This window comes from Eretmochelys imbricata, chromosome 14 (assembly GCF_965152235.1).
Source record: "Eretmochelys imbricata isolate rEreImb1 chromosome 14, rEreImb1.hap1, whole genome shotgun sequence".
Lineage (NCBI taxonomy): Eukaryota > Metazoa > Chordata > Testudines > Cheloniidae > Eretmochelys > Eretmochelys imbricata.
Window position 1 is genome coordinate 43,357,209 of NC_135585.1, and position 18,668 is coordinate 43,375,876.

Below are 18,668 nucleotides of genomic sequence, written 5' to 3' on the forward strand. Positions count from 1 at the left end.
TTTCAAAATCCAGCCCTTATGCATTTTTATCCTCTTACTTTGTATTTAATTTAAAATGAAACAAATTGCACATATGCCAATTATTTATTTCTATTAAAGCCTGGCCTGTGGAGAGGATAGAGATATCGACAGGCTTGGCAGAATTCAATTTTTATTTTTTTATAATTTTGACAGAGAATATCAAGGTTTATTTGTGAGCATTTTTTAAAAAAATATTGTCTATTTGTATTTTCACACTTGTGGGAAATTACTGTGGCGTGTCAGACAACAAGGTGGGTCAAAGAATAATTATTTAACGACAACTGGTTTTTTGGACCTTTTTTTTTTTTGGGCGGTTGACGTTCTGCGTGGCGAAACTGGCATTTCCCGACATTTACTGATAAAAATTTAACCCTTCCAAACCAAGGTAAGATAAACCCACAGGAACCTCAAATCAAGACCCCAGTGGATTTTGAAGGGGATTCAGAATAAAGTTCCGGTTCCAGTTCCAGACTGGGTAAAAACCCAGATGGGTATTTTTGTAGGCTTCTTTTTTTCTTTGTTTTTAGTACACGGGCATTCCAAAATTTTGGAAAGATTGATTTCACACGGATTCTGCTGGTTTGGACTGAAAATATGTGAGAATAGCTTACAAAATTTTGATGATGTCAAAACTGAATCCAGAATCTTAGTCCTGATTCACCTTTAAAATCACAGTGTGAGTGGAGGGGGATCCCCACCCCCCCCCACTCCCTGATACCCCCTCACCCTCGCTGCGAGCATCTCAGCAAGGAGAGGAGACGTCATTAGAAATCATGAGATTGGCTTTAAATAATAAATGTTGGGTTCTTTTGATTTGCTGTCTGGTTTTTGAGTCTGTAGGGTGCACTTCATGTTTTTATGCTTTTCTCTGTAACCATGAGTGTGCCCTGGTGGCAAGAGGACTGGACTGCGACTAGGAGAATGAAGTGAGCTGTAGCTCACGAAAGCTTATGCTCAAATAAATTGGTTAGTCTCTAAGGTGCCACAAGTCCTCCTTTTCTTAGTTCTATTCCTGGCTCTGCCATTGGCTTGGTGGATGACTTTGGACAAGTAATGGTGTTAGGGGGCTGTATAATCTGCAGTCAATCAGGAAGTGAGTGGGTGGGTGGGTGGGTGTGTGGGCAGGGGGAAATGGGAACTGTGGATGGGGAAATTGGAATCATGTTTGGCTAACGGCAGGAATGGAAGAGGGAGACAGGTCTAAGGCTCTTTGGTATCAGAGCTGGGAAGAGGGACACTAAGGAAGGAAACTGGAATCATGCTTGCTGGAACTTTACCCCAATAAACATCGAATTGTTTGCACCTTTGGACTTCGGGTATTGTTGCTCTCTGTTCATGTGAGAAGGACCAGGGAAGTAAGTGGGTGAAGGAATAAGCCCCCTAACAAATGGCTTCTCTCTGTGCCTCAGTTTCCACATCTGTAAAATGGGGATAATGATTCTCACCTCCTTTATATAGTGCTTTGTGATCTATGGGTGAAAAGAACTACCGAAGAGAGAGGGATAATGATTATGTAAAAGAAAATATGAAAGCTGATCTGTTGATTCAAGCAGTTGAGATTTGAAGAAAAACAACAAATATTGTGAGACAGACATTAAAAATCATAAGAAGATCCTAGCCACACTGACGTCAACGACAGAACTTAATTTCAGTGGGGCCAGGATTTCACCTTACATTGTCCAGAATTTTATCTTAACCCAACATTCAAACCCTTTGAGGCTTGCCTGCTGTCTTGGCCAGACCTTCAACTGCCAATTTACAGTAGATTAGTATCCAGTCTACCAAATGTACTTAAAACATAAGGATCTGTTATGTACAGTTAATATCGCTTCATAAAATAACATGGAACTGGTTAAGATTTTGTGCCATCTGATTTACCTAATATTCACATAAAGATCATTGTAAGTGGTCACTCACTGATTCACATAAGCAGTGTCCATGTTTCCATTGAATCTTGAGCCCATTGAGTTTCATGAGTGTAAATTCTAACGTTTCCATGCACTCACAGGTGTTAGAATCATGAAATGCCACCGAAATGTGGTGCTTTTGTGGATAGCTATCACTTTGGGCCTGGTGGAGGCTGTTTCAAAATGTTAAAGATTATGAAAGTGATATGTACAAGGAAGATTAAGTCCACAAATCATTCTCAACCAATTTAGTTTATTCTGTGAATTCTACTTTTGTGAGACACTATGCACTTGATTAGTCTGAATATATTTATTGTTGGAATACCTAGGTAGTACGATAAATTAGATTAGATAGATAGATGTGTCTGGGGACACAGAGAGAGATAATTTTTGTTAACTGTGATCACCATACAGTTAATACACCTTCATTTCCCCTGATACTTGAACAGAATTTTACTGGTAGCTTTGGTTTCTCTTGGCAAACATGGATGTTTCAAATGGAATTTCTAGATTGTGCTTCACTGGACCATCGGAGCACCTGAAACAATTCAGGCAATGTCATTTGATGGTTCACAAGGATAAAAGAATAATTCAAGTTACTGATTTCACAACATACTCAACTCAGTGTACAGTGATAGCAAGACACAGAAACACAGCAATTAATGTGAATGAGGGACCTGATCACCTCATACAATATGATTTTTATTGTGAGCTTTTTGTCTAATATGCAATATAAATCCCAGGCTCATGGTTTGAGGATCTGAGTATTTAAATTAAAGACTTATTTATCCTTCCTATGGAGTTATTATCAAGTTGGGATACAAGCTTGGGTACTGATGTTACAAAGGGACATTGGACCAAATTCACATCTGGTGTAACTCACTTGACTTTGGAGAATTTGCCCTAGTGTCTCACAGGAACAGAGTGGTGGACAAAAATCTCCTTCAACATGAGCCCTATGTAAATACAAAAGAGGGATACACATTACACTTTAAAGTAAGAGGACTGCAGTTACAGTGCAATGGCCCTCTGAGCTGAGCGGTGACTGCGCCTAAGGCTGTGACTTCCTCTGTCTCCATCAGAGGGGAAGGGCCCGTCCCCCTCCCTGCACCCAGACGGGGCGGTGGCTGAGCTGAGAACCCAGCTCCCACCCCAGAGCAACCAGCTCAGGATGGCACGAACTCTCCTTCTGCTTGTGCTGGGTAAGTGACCTCCCTCGGCCCGCATCCCTCTGTCTGTCTGTCTGGAGATCCCCCCGTCCAGCATCCCTCCATCCCTCTGCACCCCCATCCCCTCCCTGGAGCTCTCACCCCTTCTCTTCTCTTCCCTTCTCTCTCCAGATTCTCCCCAGGCCGGAGTCCCCCGCAGGTAACAACCTCTTCTCTCCTTGCTGAGAGACTCGCAGCGAGGGTGAGGGGGTATCAGGGAGTGGGGGGTGGGGATCCCCCTCCTCTCACACTGTGATGTTTGGAACTGCAAGGAAGGGGGGATCCCTGGGTGCCCCCTGTGTCATCCCCTGGGTGGGTCAGGCTGCCCCGTTCACAGGTGCCTCCTATGAACCTGCCCCAGCAGCAGCTACGGTCCAGAGCCACTTCCGTGGGGGTGGAAGAGCGACCCCAGCTGAAGCCTGCTTGTGGGGTCCATTTGGTGGGTCCCAGCTCAGGCCGTAGGGGAGAAGATGCCCCCATCCCCCTGGGCACTACCTCATTGGCAGCCTCAGCAGAGAGAGCGAGGTCTGGAGGGGCCATGGAGACTGACCTCCTACCTCCCCATTACAATGAGTCCCCCCAGGCCAGAGACCCATGGGTGTGGGGCTGGGTGTGGAGGGGGGGGCTCTCTCTGCCCCAGCTCTGGGCTCCCAGCCACAGAGGACTCAGGGCTGGGGGGGCAGATCCAACACCATCCAGCGGGACATTAAAAGAAGGCTCTGCACAGACCCCAGAGGAAACGCAGTGGGTGGAAAAACTCCCCACTCCCTTCCCCACATGCCGCAGAGCTTCCTCATGCTCTTGGATGCCTTCTCACTACTGAGAGACCGGTGTGAGGGTCGACTGATGGGTTCTCCCCCGTTTCCACCACTGCCCCCTGGATGGAGAGTGTGGGGTGAATACCCTGATGGGAAAGGGGTATCTTGGAGTTGAAACATTTGCATCCACAATCCTCCCCGCTTTTTGCACCATAAAGAGGCAGGAAGGAGCAAGGGGCAGTTTGGAGACCCCCTCTCCCCAGCCCCAGTTCAATGCGGGGACATAGCAGGATGTGTGGAGCGAAGAGTTTGCAGACAGTCCCTGGCTCCCGGCTGGGGGGGCGTTGAACTGTGCAGACGGTCCCTGGGTTATAGAAGCTGGGGACGGGGAGCTGGCAGACGCTCCCTGGCTGGGTTGGGTGGGGGGGTGAGGCGTTTGCAGACGCTCCCTGGCTGGGTTGGGTGGGGGGGTGAGGCGTTTGCAGACGCTCCCTGGCTGGGTTGGGTGGGGGGGTGAGGCGTTTGCAGACGCTCCCTGGCTGGGTTGGGTGGGGGGTGAGGTGTTTGCAGACGCTCCCTGGCGGGGGGCGGGGCTCGTGGGGACACTCTCCCTCCCAGCCTGGCTCAGGGCTTCGCTGCTCAGAGACCGAGGGAGAAGGTACCGGGGGTGCGGATCGGGCCCCAGTCGAGCCCCCTCCTCTGGGGGGCCTGGCCCCAGCCCCCCCTTCCCCTCCGTGTCCAGGGCCCCCCACCCCCTGGTCTGGGCCCATCCCCCGACTCAGGGCTTCGCCCCTGCAGAGTCTCCCCGCCCTGGCTGCGGGGCCCTGCGTGCCGGGCGGGTTTGGGGGTGTTTGGAGGGAGGTGACCCCGAAATGTTTCTGCTCCGCCCCCTGCCCCGATCCACCCTCCCTTTCCGCGCTTCTCCCTGCGTGGGTTTCCCAGGGGCCATCCCCGTGGCGCCCGGCCGGTGTGACGACACAAATCTCAGCCCTCCCCTTTTGCACCGGGGGGCACCGGCCCTGACCTGCTCCCCACAGGCTCCTGGGGTCCGCTGGGTCCCGTGAGGGGTCGGAGCTCCCCACCCCCGCCCACCCCGCCCTGCGGCTCCGCCGCACCCCAAGAAGCAGCTGCTGCAGCAGGAGCCGCCGCCTGTGAATCGGCCGAAGTTTCACGCCGACTCCCTTCCTCCGGGCGGGGAATTAGGCATCAGAGTTCAATGCCAGGAACAGCCGACCCGCCCCCGCGCCCCGCTGGAGCCCTGCCCTGGCCTCAGCCCTTTCCCAGCCTAGGGAGCGCAGCCCAGAGAGGCGGTAAATACCTGCGGGGGGAACGTGGCCTGTCCTGTGGCTGGGAGTTGCAGGCAGATGAATTCAGGCGAGGAGGGAGGCTCACCTGTCTGGCGGGGAGGGGTGGAATTAGCTGCTGGCCCAACTCCCCGGGGGCTCGGGTGGATTCTCCATCCTGGACCATGTGTGAAGCCGGGCGGGAGGTTTGTCTAGAAATCTGCCTACGTTCCCCCCCCCCCCCCGACCCCCCAGGTGATCCCAGTCTCCCCGTCCCACCTTCCAGCTGGGAATTCTCCAGGGGGCTGGAGTGGTGGCGAGCAGAAACGAGGCTCGGAGAGTGGGGTTGGGAGCCCCTCTCGCTCACGGCAGCTCTGGCGTTCCTTGCCCCCATCCCACCCTCAGCTCCCGCTCCTCCGCAGAGACTCCCTGCGCGCCTCAGAGCCAGATTTCTGCTGCGGGAGAAATCAACCGGCTGCCGTCCTCTAACCCCATCGTAAGGCAGCAAATCCAAGGCCCAGGCCAAACGGCTCGGGGGCGTGGAGCAAGAACGCCGGGAGCCCCTGGGCACGGCCAAGGGCTGGATTTCACCCCCGTTGGGGCGGGGGGTCTATGGCGACTGCTCCAGCCTGGGGTGAAAGCTGAGTAAATAGCAGGGCCGTGTCCCTGCCAAGAATGGCCAGGAGCTGGAGCCTGCTCCACAAACCTCTGCTTCTCTGCAGGGCGACAGTGGGGAGAAAGGCCTAGCCGGGTTAACAACCCCCCAGTGACCGAGCCGGGTCCCCTGCAACCCCTGTCGCTGTTCCAGGGGCCCCCCCAGGGGCTGGGGATAAAACCCAGCAGTCCTGGCTCCCAGCTCCCTCATTCTAACGCACGAGTCCCCCATCCCCCTTCATTCCGTCTGTCTGTCTGACCCCTGCACCTCTCCTTCCTTCCATCTGTCCATCCATCCCCATACACCCCCCTATGTTTCTCTCTCCATCCCCCAACTGCCAGCTGTACCCCAGTCCCTGCCTGCCCCTCCCTGCGGGGGGCTGGCGCAGTTGCGGCAGAGCCGTGACTCTGATCTTAGGAGCTTGGGCCTGTGGGACTCCCTGCCACAGGACCTGGCTGAGCAGAGGGGTGGGGCTGGGGTCTCAGAGCCATCGCCGAGTGTGTGTGTGTGTGTGGGGGGGGGTGTCAGGGCACCCTGTGCCCATCAGATTCCATGGGAACCCCGTATCTCACCCCCCAACCTTCCCCTCACACAGATCCCCGACCCCAGAGCCGAGATGATGAGTTGCGGCCTCCTGACCAGCTCCAAGGAGCCGGGTGAGTCAGGGCTGCGGGGGAGGGTTGCCCCATGGCTGACGTGGCTCCTCCCCCCCGGTGCCCGTGGGGGGCCTGTGGCTGATGTCCCCCTCCCCCCAGTGCCCCTGCACTGCAGCTCGGTGTCGGTGTTGATCCGAGGCTTTGTGGCGGACATGGGCTGCCAGTTGCTCTGCAGGAACGAGGAGCCGGGGCCCGTGGAGTCTGTGTTCAAATTCCCCGTGGACGCCGAGGCGGCTGTCGACGCCTTCCAGGCCTGGCTGCAGGGGGCCTGGATCCAGGCCCAGCTCCAGGAGAAGAGGTAGGTGCTGGGGGCAAGGGTCCCGGGGGGGAGAGAGGAGGGGACCGGGCTGAAGGGATCTCGGGATGACCCCATCTCTCCCAGCGGGTGCATGAGCTGTACAGGGATGTGCTGGTTGGGGGGGGCAGGGGATCTTGGGGGACAGGGATCTCGGGGTGACCTTGTCTCTCCTGGCAGGCACAGGAGCTGTACGGGGACGGGGCCACCCGCTACGTGCTACCGACCATGCTACACCCTCGCTACACGCCCCACAGTGAGACCCACAGATCCCCCTGCGCCTCTGCTACATGCCCCACTGTGAGACCCACAGATCCCCCTGTCCCCACTCCGTGCCCTCCGGTGAGACCCACAGATCCCCTACCCCCATCACTGTGACACCAACAGACCCCCGCCCACCCCGCACATGCCCCATGGTGAGACCCACAGATCCCCCCATACTCCCCTGTACCCCAGCTGCGTGCTTCCAGCCATGCTGCACCCCTTTTACATACCCCATGTTGAGACCAGACCTTTAGGTGCCCTAGATCCCGCATAGCTCCCTGTACCACGTAGCCTCCAGAACCCCAGCTACACACCCCACTGTGAGTGACCCCGCAGCCTGTACCCCCTGAAACCTCCATAGCCCCTTCTACGTACCCCACAGTGAAAGACCCATATAGCCCCCATAATGCCCCATAGGCCACTACTGTCTTCCCTGAGGTAAGTGTGCCCCACCCCCCCAGGGTCTGCAGTCCCCGCCCCAGGGTATATGACCCACCCCAGCCATCCCAAAATCCCCTGATATCCAAGCCCAATACCCCCCCAATAACTCATACCTCCCATCTTCCCCCCACTCTCCGAGCCCCCTGGCCCTCACCCCTGTGTCTCTCTCTGCAGGGTGGGATGGGGAGAACATCACCCAGGAGGTCCCACGGGTCCTCCAGGGGGAGCTGCCCTACACCCTGAGCCGAAGCGCCATGCTGCAGTCGCCCCACGGCATCGACCACGTGCTCTCCAACTGCCCCCTCACCCCCCTGAGCTATACAGCCGGGAACCTAACCACTGCCCAGGTAAGGGCTCACCTGGACACCTGGGTCCCAGCCATCCCTGCTGGGAGGAGGGTGCTGGGGGTGGGGCAGGGGGAGGGTTCTGGGCTGAGGGGTGGGTTCCAGGGAACGGGGCTGTGGGTGGGGGGAAGGTCCCGGGGGTGAGAGATGTGGTGTAGGGCGGGGTGGGTCCCGAAAGGGGGAGCATGGGCCAGACTCTTTGGGTGATTGAGGGGGTGGGGGATCCAGTGACAGCAACGGATCTGGGGAATTTCCCAGAAATCTGCCAGTTTGGGGATGAAATCCCTGGCAGTCGCTGGGCTCTGTAAGTCTTTAGTGTCTGGGATTTTCCCTCTCCTTGTTTCTCAATGGAAGTAAATGGAGGTGGGGGGACCAGGAAAATGTCACCCCCAAATTGGAAAGATTTAGACTCCCCCAAAATGTCAAACTTTTGCAATTTTTCACCAGGAAAAGCCAAGTTCCCACGTTGGCCTTTGGGGTTGTTTTTCCTTCTCTTTTCTCCACCTAACCCGGGGGGCCCAGCCAGCGTTCCCAGGGTCTGCCCCTCACCCCGTCTCCATTGGGGGGTGCCGAGCCGGGCGCGAGAGCCAGCGGGACCCTGCCCCCCCCGGAACCGTGTGGAGGTGACTGTGTGTCTGTCGCCCCCAGGTGTCGCTGGCCCAGGCCCCCCCGTGGGACAGGGAGTTGGAGCTGCTGGTGTATTACACGGAGCCACCCAAACCCAGCGCGGTGCTGGAGGCCGGGCTGCCCGGAGCCGAGCCAGGTGCGGGAGGGGATCCTGAACCCTACTACCCCTGGGCGGGGGCGCAGAGGGGGATCCATAGGGTGGGAATCTGGGGAGGGTGAGGTAGGTGCTGAGCGGTGACATAGGATCGGGGGGGGCATGGTGCAATGAGGGGGATGATGGGGGAATGGGGAGTCCTAGGGCTGCTGTAGGTGGGTGCTGGGGGAATCTGGAGGCAGGCGAGGGTGGGGGGACAGGAGCGGGAAATCTTGGCAGAGCTGGCGTTGGCAGGACGGGGTGTCTGGGAGCAGGCGGGCACTGGGGAGCACTGCAGGTTTGGGAGGCATGGGGGAGAACTGGGGATGGGAGAGCAGGCACTGGGGGGCTGGGTACGGGGGTGGGGGGGATTTAAGGGGAGAGGGGGTGGGGAGGGACAGAGCAGTGGGGGTGGGTCTCTGGGGACAGTCATGGGGCTCTGAGGGGGTGGCTCACAGCGTTTCGACCCCATGCCCACCCTGTTTGGGGGCTGGCCCCCATCTCCCCGCAGGCTCCCGATGGGCGACCTGGCCGTGATGATGACCCTGCTGCCCAGAGTGCCCGAGGTGGTGCCGGCCCAGAGCCAGCCGGGGAGTTCGTCCTCCTGCTGGGCCGCTCCGGCAGCACGGCCTGCCCCATGGACGCAGAGACCTGTCTCGCCAGCGCATCAACAGCACTAAGGGACGCGCTAGATGGGCCTGTGGGGCCGTGCCGGGGGAGCAGCCCAGGCTGGCTGGGCCCGTGGGGCTGACTCTCCATCCGTCTGTCTGTCCCCAGGAGACCCTGGTCCTCCTGTTGAAGAGTTTGCCCCTGGGCTGTTATTTCAACATCTATGGCTTTGGGTCTGAGTTCGAATCCTTCTACCCGTGAGTCCGAAGGGCAGGGAGGGGGCTGTCTGGGTTAGGGGGCAAGGCTGGTTAGCGGACAGAGGGTGTCTCTTAGTTAGGGGGCAGGGTGTGTCTGTGGGTTGGGGTCAGGGCATGTCTGTTTGTTGGGGGCAGGGGGTGTCGGTGGGTTGGGGACAGGGCTGGTTAGGGGGCAGGGCATGTCTGTCTGTTGGGGGCAGGGCTGGTTAGGGGGCAGGGGGTGTCTGGGGCTTGGGGCAGGGCTGGTTAGGGGGTGTCAGTGGGTTGCGGGTCAGGGCATGTCTGTTGCGGGCAGGGCTGGTTAGGGGGCAGGGGTGTTGGTGGGTGAGGGGGCAGGGCTGGTTAGGGGGCAGGGTGTGTCTGTGGGTTGGGGGCAGGGCTGGTTGGGGGACAGGGGTGTCGGTGGGTGAGGGGGCAGGGCTGGTTAGGGGGCAGGGTGTGTCTGTGGGTTGGGGGTCAGGGCATGTCTGTTTGTTGGGGGCAGGGCTGGCTGGGGGACAGGGGTGTCGGTGGGTTGGGGGCAGGGCTGGTGAGGGGACGGGGTGTGTCTGTGGGTTGGGAGTCAGGGCAGGGCTGGTTAGGGGACAGGGGTGTCGGTGGGTGAGGGGGCAGGGCTGGTTAGGGGACAGGGGTGTCGGTGGGTGAGGGGGCAGGGCTGGTTAGGGGGCAGGGTGTGTCTGTGGGTTGGGGGTCAGGGCATGTCTGTTTGTTGGGGGCAGGGCTGGTTGGGGGACGGGGTGTGTCTGTGGGTTGGGAGTCAGGGCAGGGCTGGTTAGGGGACAGGGGTGTCGGTGGGTGAGGGGGCAGGACTGGTTGGGGGACAGGGGTGTCGGTGGGTGAGGGGGCAGGGCTGGTTGGGGGACGGGTGTCGGTGGGTGAGGGGGCAGGGCTGGTTAGGGGACAGGGGTGTCGGTGGGTGAGGGGGCAGGGCTGGTTGGGGGACGGGTGTCGGTGGGTGAGGGGGCAGGGCTGGTTGGGGGACAGGGGTGTCGGTGGGTTGGGGGCAGGGCTGGTTGGGGGACAGGGGTGTCGGTGGGTGAGGGGGCAGGGCTGGTTAGGGGACAGGGGTGTCGGTGGGTTGGGGGCAGGGCTGGTTGGGGGACAGGGGTGTCGGTGGGTGAGGGAGCAGGGCTGGCTGGGGGCAGGGTGTCCCTGGCTCCGGCTGTCCCAGCCCCAGACCTGTCGGCGCCCCCCGCAGGCAGAGCGTGGAGAATACCCAGCAGACCAAGGCCGAGTCCCTGCAGCGCCTCCAGCTGCCCCAGGCTAACCTGGGGGCACCGAGATCTTGGAGCCGCTACGAGCCGTTTACCGCAGCCCCTGCCGGGACGGGCACCCACGCCAGGTGCTGGGGCACCGGGGCCAGCCGGAGGGGCATCCTGGGGCGGGCCTGGAGAGTGATTGTGGGGCCGAGGGGTGATGGGGGGGGTCTCAGAGAGGGATGCGGGCCTGCGGGGACAGACTCACAGACTTTCAGGACAGAAGGGACCGTCCTGACCATCTCATCAGACCAGCTCCTCGCTCCCCCCGGGGACAGCCCCACCCCTCAGGCTGAGTCACCGGCACCCCCAAACCCTGAGTTACAGGCTTCAGATCACAGCGACTCCCCCAGTTGCTCCGGTTCAAAGCAGTGAGTGCCCCAGGCTGCTGAGGGAGACCAACCCCCTCGGGTCTCTGCCAGTCTGAGCCAGGGGAAAATCCCTTCCCCACCCCAAACGTGGGGGTCAGCTTGCCCGGAGGATGGGGGCAAGACCCCCCCCAGCCAGCCCCCTGGGAAGGATTCTCTGCAATAACTCTGAGCGCCCCCCCACTCCCAGTGCCCCGCTGCCGCCCATGGGGTGTTTGCTCCCAGCTGTCGCTGTGGGCCATACGCCATTACAGGCCCCTCTTTGCCCACCTTCCCCCCCACACTCCCCTCAGAGGCTGTTCAAGGGGGAGACCCTGGGAGAGGGGATCGGAGAGGGGCTGGGGGCCCTGGGGGGCAGCCGAGCGGGGCCAAGGGGTTGCTCGGAGTGGGCCTGGGGCTCTGGGCCAGATGGGGGGCCACTGCCCCTGGGGGTGTGAGCAGGGCGTGGCACGTAGCAACCCGGGGGGGAGGTACCTCTGTATAGAGCTGGGAGGGGCAGCGCTTTGTGCTGTGCCCAGCTCTGGGGGGTGCCCTACAGCCGGGAGGGGCAGGGAAGTCACTGGTGGGGGGTCAGGAGGGAGCTCCTGGAAAAGTGGCCACAGCAGTCGGTGGGTTCTTGTCTCCAGGGGCCGGTGAACAGGTGATGGTTTGGGGTCATGCCTCGGAGTTGGGGGTCACAGAGATGGGGGAGGTCAGCAGTCCCCGTCTGTCAGCCCCTCAGGGGAGATGTCTGGGAGGGGAGGGATGGGGCTGGGGGTCTCTGGGAAGGTCAGTGGGGCAGACTCTCCAAGGGGCTGCTCCCGTTCCCAACAGGGAGGGGGTGTCTCTGAGGAGGTTGGGGTCCCTGGCTCTGACAGCGTCTCTCCCCCGCTCAGCTGTTCGTGTTTACGGATGGGGAGGTAGAGAACACCCAGGACATAATCGCAGAGGACCCACAGGTAACTGGGGGTGCCTAACCCCCCCCCAGCCCTGCCCCCATTAGCATTGCCATCATGTGGACCCCCACCACCATAGTGCCCAACATCTGCCCAACCCTTTGCCTCACCCTGCCTCCCAGCCCCACGAGCATGGGTAGCCCCCCCCCAGTCCAGCCAGCCCTACTGGCCCCCCTCCAACTGCCCTGCCCCCACCCAGCACTGGATGGGCCCCACCAGCTCTGCCCCTCCCCCTCCGGTCTCTGCCCCCCCCCCCCCCCCCCAGGTGCTTCTCCTTCGGCATTGGGGACAGAGCCTCCACGGCTCTGATCAAAGACATTGTTCGGGCAGTCGGGGGCAGCACCAAGTTCATCACCGGACAGGACCGCATGCAGCCCAAGGTGAGAACCCAGCAATCCTGGCTCCCAGCTCCCCCACTCTAGCCTACTAGACCCCACTCCCCTCCAGAGCTGGTGACAGGACCCAGGTGTCCTGGCCCACCATGTGTGTGCCGGTTCCCCGCCAGGTGCCGCAGTCTCTGAAGTGGGCCCTGCAGCTGGCAGTGACCGGGATCTCACTGAGCTGGGATCTGCCCCCTGGGATCCAGGCGGAGCTGCTGCACTGGGACCCCGAGGTGATCTTTGCTGGGCAGCGGTGCCTTGTCTACGCCCAGCTCCGCGGGCAGCCCCAGGTGGGAGAGCGAGGTCCCCCGAACTGGGGTGCCCCCAGGGCTCGGGGTCAGTGACTGAGGCAGGAGCCCCACAGTCCCCTCCTGGGCGATAACTCTGGCCTCTAATGATGGCCATTGGCTGGAGCTCCCCGAGCTACCCCAGCCCCATTGTTCTGAATGGGGAGAGTTCACTCTGACCCCTAACGATGGCCATTGGGCCAGGGATCTCTGTGTTACCGCAGCCCCATTGATCTGTGTTGGAATTGTTAAATCTGACCCCTAATGATGGCCATTGGGCGGCAGGTCTCTGTACCAGCCTGGCTGCATTGATCTCAGGGCAGGTCTACACTATAAGTTTTCATCGGTGCAGCTGCACCGCTGTAGCACATCTGGTGAAGACGCTCTAAGCCGACGGGAGAAGCTTTCTTGCCAACGTAGCACCGTCTGCACAGGGGGCTAAGGTCCGTGTAACTACGCCACTCATGGGTGTGGATTTTTCATGCCCCTGAGCGATGTAGTTCTACCAAGGTATGTAGTGTAGACGAGACCTCGGTGGGGATCGATAACTCTGATCTCTAATGATAGCCACTGGGCTGGAAGTCTCTGAGCTGCCCCAGCCCCATTGAGCTCAATGGGGATTGTTATCTCTGGACCCTAATGACGGCCATTGGGCTTACTAAGCCAGCCCCCCAAGTGGTGTTCATTGGGTGTATTTGCCCCCTTTGTTCTGTAAGCTGGGTCTGAGGGGTCCCAGGGCATCTTCTCCCCCCTTGCATTCTACCTCTGACCACCTTTCTTTCCCCACAGCCCCCAGACATTCCCATGGGGGGCATCACCCTGCAGTATCACATCCAGGACCAGACCTACTAGAAGACGTCGCAGTTCTCCCTGCAGCCACAGGATGGAGACAGGTGACAGCAATGCTCCCCTGGCTCCCATCCCCCACCCCAGGCAGCTGGGTCCTGCCCCCCCACGTCCTCACCCCAGCAGAACAGAGACAGGATGGGACCAGCCCCCCTTCTGTGACCACTAGACCCCACTCCCTTCCCGGGGCCAGGATAGAACCCAGGAGTCCTGGCACCCACCCACCCCCATCCAGCTAGACCCTGCTCCCCTCTCCGTAGCGGCTAGAACCCAGGTGTCCAGGGCTGACCCCGTGAATCTCTCTCCCTGGCACAGGCTGCCCGTTCATCGGCTGGCCGCCAAGTCGCTGCTGCTGGAGTGGGCTGTGGGCGCGGGGTCGGAGGGGGACGCGCGCCGGGCACTGGAGGCCAGCCTGAGCTCGGGGATCGTCTGCTCCCTCACGGCCTACGTGGGGGTGGACATGGAGCGGGGGCAGCTGGTGAGGTGGGATGTCCCGCTGGCAGGTAACCCCCAAAGCAGCTGGGGCTCCTGGCGCCAGGGGAGGACTCAGCATGTGGGGGGAACTCGGGTGGGAGGGGGAACCTTGCACTGGGGGCGGTATGGGGAGGTGGGGGGAACCTGGCGCCAGGGAGGGATCCCAGCACAGGGGGATCCCAGTGTAAGAGGGGGGGACCCAGAAGGGGCATGCAGGGGGCATCATGTTTATGGGGTAATGTCCCTTTGCCCCTCTCCCTGCCCCCCTGACTCCCGGGGGCTGTGCTGCCCCCTCCCTGCTCCAGGGTGACGGCGACCCCAATCCCCATACCTCCGGGACATGGGGAGAGCAGGGGCACTAGCATGGTGAGACGGGGAGTAGCACCGCCCCCCACCCCAGCCGGAAGAGAGGGGTCTGTGCCAGACAGACAGACACAAGTAGACAGGCATGCGGAGACCCAGAGTCAGACAGGGACAGAGACCGAGAATCAGCCGACAGACCCAGACGGGGACAGGACGGAGAGACGCAGAGAGAGAAACAGAGCCAGTCAGACAGACAGACCGACCCGGGCAGATGCAGGGACAGGAGGGGCGGGCACATTGCTGTCATGAGCAGACCTGGCTAGTAGGGGCCTCTCGCCCCCCAGCATTGTGCCCTCATCCATGGAGTGCAGCACCCACCCCTGCATCCCCTGCGGCTGGAGGAGGCGTCCTGGCTGGGGGGAGAAGAATGGGGCTGTGGGGACTGGATCTGGGGGTCACAGCCAGGGGGGAAGGGGCAAGAGCTGGGAGATCCTGGCTGTGATGGAGCTGCGGGGAGAGGAGGATGGGGCTGGGTGTGGGGGGGTCCCAGCTCGGGGAAAGGGGCTGGGGGGTATGGAGGAAGGGTCCCAGCGGTGTGTTGGCTCTAAGTGTCTGGGGGGGGACGGAATTCTCTTCCCTCCCTTTGCTTCTCTGGGTCTGTTTTCGTGTCCGTCTGTCTCTGTGTCTGTCCATCTACTCGCTAAATTTCGATTTCATCATGGACTATATGGAGGTGATAGACTGGGTCTCCATAGACCCCATCTGCGAGCGGCCGGCGAGCGGAGTGCGCCTGGACGAACCGAACCAGCGCAGCGTCTTCGGGCGCTTGTCCCGTGACTTGGCTGCGGCACGTGAGTACCTCTGCCCCGCATGCCTGCAGCTCCCAAAGTCCAGCGCCGGCCATCTCCTCCCTCGCAAGCGCCTGTCCTGGCTCCGTGGCCTCCCAAAGCTCAGCCGGGGGGGCCCAACACAAGGGCAGACAGTCCTGCAATCAGGGGGCCCCACCGGAGACGGCACCCCAGAACGGTGAAGGGGGCTGGGAGTCAGGACTCCGGGGGTGGGCAAACGCCAGGGTGACGCTTCATCGGGTTAGAGACCCATATGCCCCGAAGGTCACGGAGCTGTGCAAGTCTTTAAAAACGACATAGAAAACGAAGGAAATTCCTGGGTGAAAAACCTTTGTGTCGCTGAGGGAGGGGGAATTCTTGGCTGTTTTTTTTAGTGTTGTGAAGCAAATTATCTCGAAAGAAAATGAATAAAAAAATAAGGAAACCCCCAGGCAAAAAACTCTGTGAAGGTGGAATTTGGGGTGTGAGTTTGTGTCAGTGAGCTAAGGGGGTGTGTGTGGGGCGGGGATCAGTAGTTTTTCGTAATAGGAATGTCTCTGAGCAGTTTTCTCTGAAATAAAGCCAGAGGGAAATTCCCAGGCAAAAAAACCTTGTGAAGCTGGGTCTGAGCTTGGAGGTTTGTACAGGCGAGTTCAGGGGCAAAAGTCTTTCTTGGCACCTTCTGGTTTATAAACGAAGAAACCCACGAAAGGCAGAAATTTTAAAGTTACCTTAAAACCTGCATTTGGAGAGTCTGGAAATACAAAGTGACTGTAGCCCAGATAACTTTAACTCTGCCCCGTAACCCTGGCCCATGCATGGCTATAATATCATATAAACTCTGTAACATCCCATCCCCCGCTACCCCTTTAGACTCTCGTGTCTCTCTCCGGCCATAGGTCTGTATCGCAGGTTGTAGTGGGGGATAGTCCCAGGGACAGACTGTGTTTGAGAAACACCGTGGGGTTGTGGAATTAATGCCTGGGCAGGAACAGTCACAGGGAGTTGGGTGCCCATCTTGGATTGAAAGTTAATTGTCATCCCATGGGTGCAAGAAGGGGCAGAGTTAAGGATGACTGTGGTGGGGTTAACGGTGCAGAAGAGCAGGTTAAGGACACCCATAGAGGGACAGAGTTAAGGCCACACAGAGGGTGACCGTTAAGGCTGTTGGCTGTCCCCCAGCCTGGACAGGCCATGTCGCTGTTCTGTACCCACAACCCTGTGCCAGCCCCATCTCCCTGTGTCTCTCCCCAGAGCGGGCACCGGAGGAGTCTCCCTTGCTGAGGCTGGTGTCTCTGCAAAATGCCGACGTCTTGTGGAACCTGGACCCCTGGCTGGCTGCTGTGCTGGGGGTGAGCGAGACCGACGCCAGGGGGAGGATACCCAGTGCGGTGAGCGGGGGTGCAGAGGAGAGGGGAGAGATCTGGGGCAGGTGCCATTGATTGGGCCTGTTCTCTGCTCCCAGATGAGATTAGGGGCGACCCATTCGGGGGGGAGTCTGAGGGAGACTGGATTAAAGGACCCCTGAACCTGGAGCCCAGTGGGCGAGACGGGCCCAGATCGGGGGGCTGGGAACCCCCTAACAGGGTCGGAGCATTGGATCATGGGGGCCCAGGGCCAGATGGAGGCGCCCAAGTTGGGCCCTGTCTCAGGCCATCTCTCTACTCCCTGGACATGGCACTGGGCATCTGGGTAGAGGGTCCACGGTGCTGGAGCGGGGGCTATAGGAACCCTCCGAGTCGGGGTGGGGGGATGGAGTAGGGGGTCCCTAGGGAAGGGGGAGGGCTGGGTGAGGGATGGAGGTCAGGGGAGGGGGCCAGGCTGGGCGCTGACTCAGGCTGTCTCTATCCTGCCCCCCACAGGACGTGACCCCCAGCATCTGGGCCACGGTGCTGGCCATGGTCTGGCTACACGACTGGGCCGTGGGGTAGCGTGATGAGTCGAGCTGCTGGAGGCCAGGGCTGTGGTCTGGGTACAGGACTGAGCAGGTGAGAGGGGTCCTGGTGGGTGGGGGGCAGGGACAGTGTCCAAGGTCTCAACCCTGAGAGTCCCTGCCCCATGGGGCCCCTGAGCCTGGGCCCCAGGAACCTCCATCCTCACGGCCCAGAGCCATGAGCCTGCCCCCCATGTCCTATAGCCCAGCCCCCTTCAGGGCCCTGAGAGCCTGTGCCCCATGGGTCCCCATTCCTGAGATTCCTGCCCCCCAGGGCCCCAAAGCCCAGCCCTCGAGATCCCCCATCCCCAGCCTCTCCCCATCCCAATCCCAGCACCCTTTCAGGGTTTCCATGCCCCCCTCCCAGCACCTTTACTTCCCAGCTTCCCAACCCCCACACCAGTCCCGCACGTGCTGTGAGCTCTGTTCCCTTTGCCCCCAGGCCCTCCCCTCGTTCCCCGGGCTGGTGTCTCTCCAGTGCTCCCCTCTCATTTCAGGGGCCTGGCTGAGCGAGTGCCTGGAAGCCGCCAACGCCCTGCTGGGCTGCAGCGTTGGCCCTGCCATCTTCGGGCTCTGAGCCCCCTCCAGGATCCCCGCACCCACTCCCCATACTACCCTGGGCGTCCATCTGGGAGCCCGAGGGCCAGCAGGGGACATTGGGTTCAGACCCACCTGGGCAGCCTGTGCCCAGCCTGGAGCAAACCCCCAGCTGGGATCCCATCTCTGCCACCAGTTCGGATGCATCTGCCTCCCACTGGCTGAAGAGGAGCGAGGGCTGCCCCCCAGCTCCACCCCACTCTGACCCACTCTTGAGTAACCCCCACGCTGCTCACAGCCACCGCCTCCTCTCTGCGTTGTGGGGGAGTCCTCGGGATCGCCTGCATCAATGTTGCACATCTCTTCGCATTTTACAAATGACTGAGGGGTCCCTCTGTAAACAGCCCCTGGCCCCCACCCCAGAGGTGGCTGCACTGACCTCGCCCTGCATGAGCCATCCAGTGTCAACCTAGTCCCATCTGCATGGAGTTCACCTACTGGACAGCCAGCCAGACCAACAGGATCTTTCCTTGTCCAAACACAACCTCACTTTGTCGTAATGGCAGTTTTCTCTTCGCTGGACAATCCTGAACGCAAACATGAGCACAGTGATTGGCTTAGTTCTTCATTTCCTCTCTGCCTAGGTCCAGACTAGAGCTGGTCAGTCATTTTCCAGCTGAACACTGCTGTGTTGGCAAGTGCAATTCTGTGGTGAAGGCTGAAAGGTGGAATCAGGCAGCAGATGGAGGAAGCTTGCCCCGTGCTGCGTGTTGTGAATCCCTCCCCATTCACCAGCTGCTGAATTCTCTACCACAGGAAGAAATGCTTCAAAACCTGACCGTCCATCTCGACGGTTAATGCTCACGCTGTGTCCATCCTGGGCAGCACCGGGCCCTTCTCAGGACATCCTGGGACTCTAGCAAATGATGAAAGACCTCAGCTGGTTAATTCCCTGGAAAGAAAGTGCTGTTTTTATCAAGAAACTGCAGGAACATACGGAAGAAGCAAACAGTTTTCCCACTTCATGTTAACTAGCACTGACCCCCTTTGAACAGCTTTCAGCC

General features: G+C 59.7%; 1 pseudogene; it reads left to right on the forward strand.

The window, feature by feature from the left end:
• Positions 1–3,482: 3,482 nt before the first annotated feature.
• Positions 3,483–17,644, forward strand: LOC144274092 (von Willebrand factor A domain-containing protein 5A-like; annotated as a pseudogene).
• Positions 17,645–18,668: the final 1,024 nt, after the last annotated feature.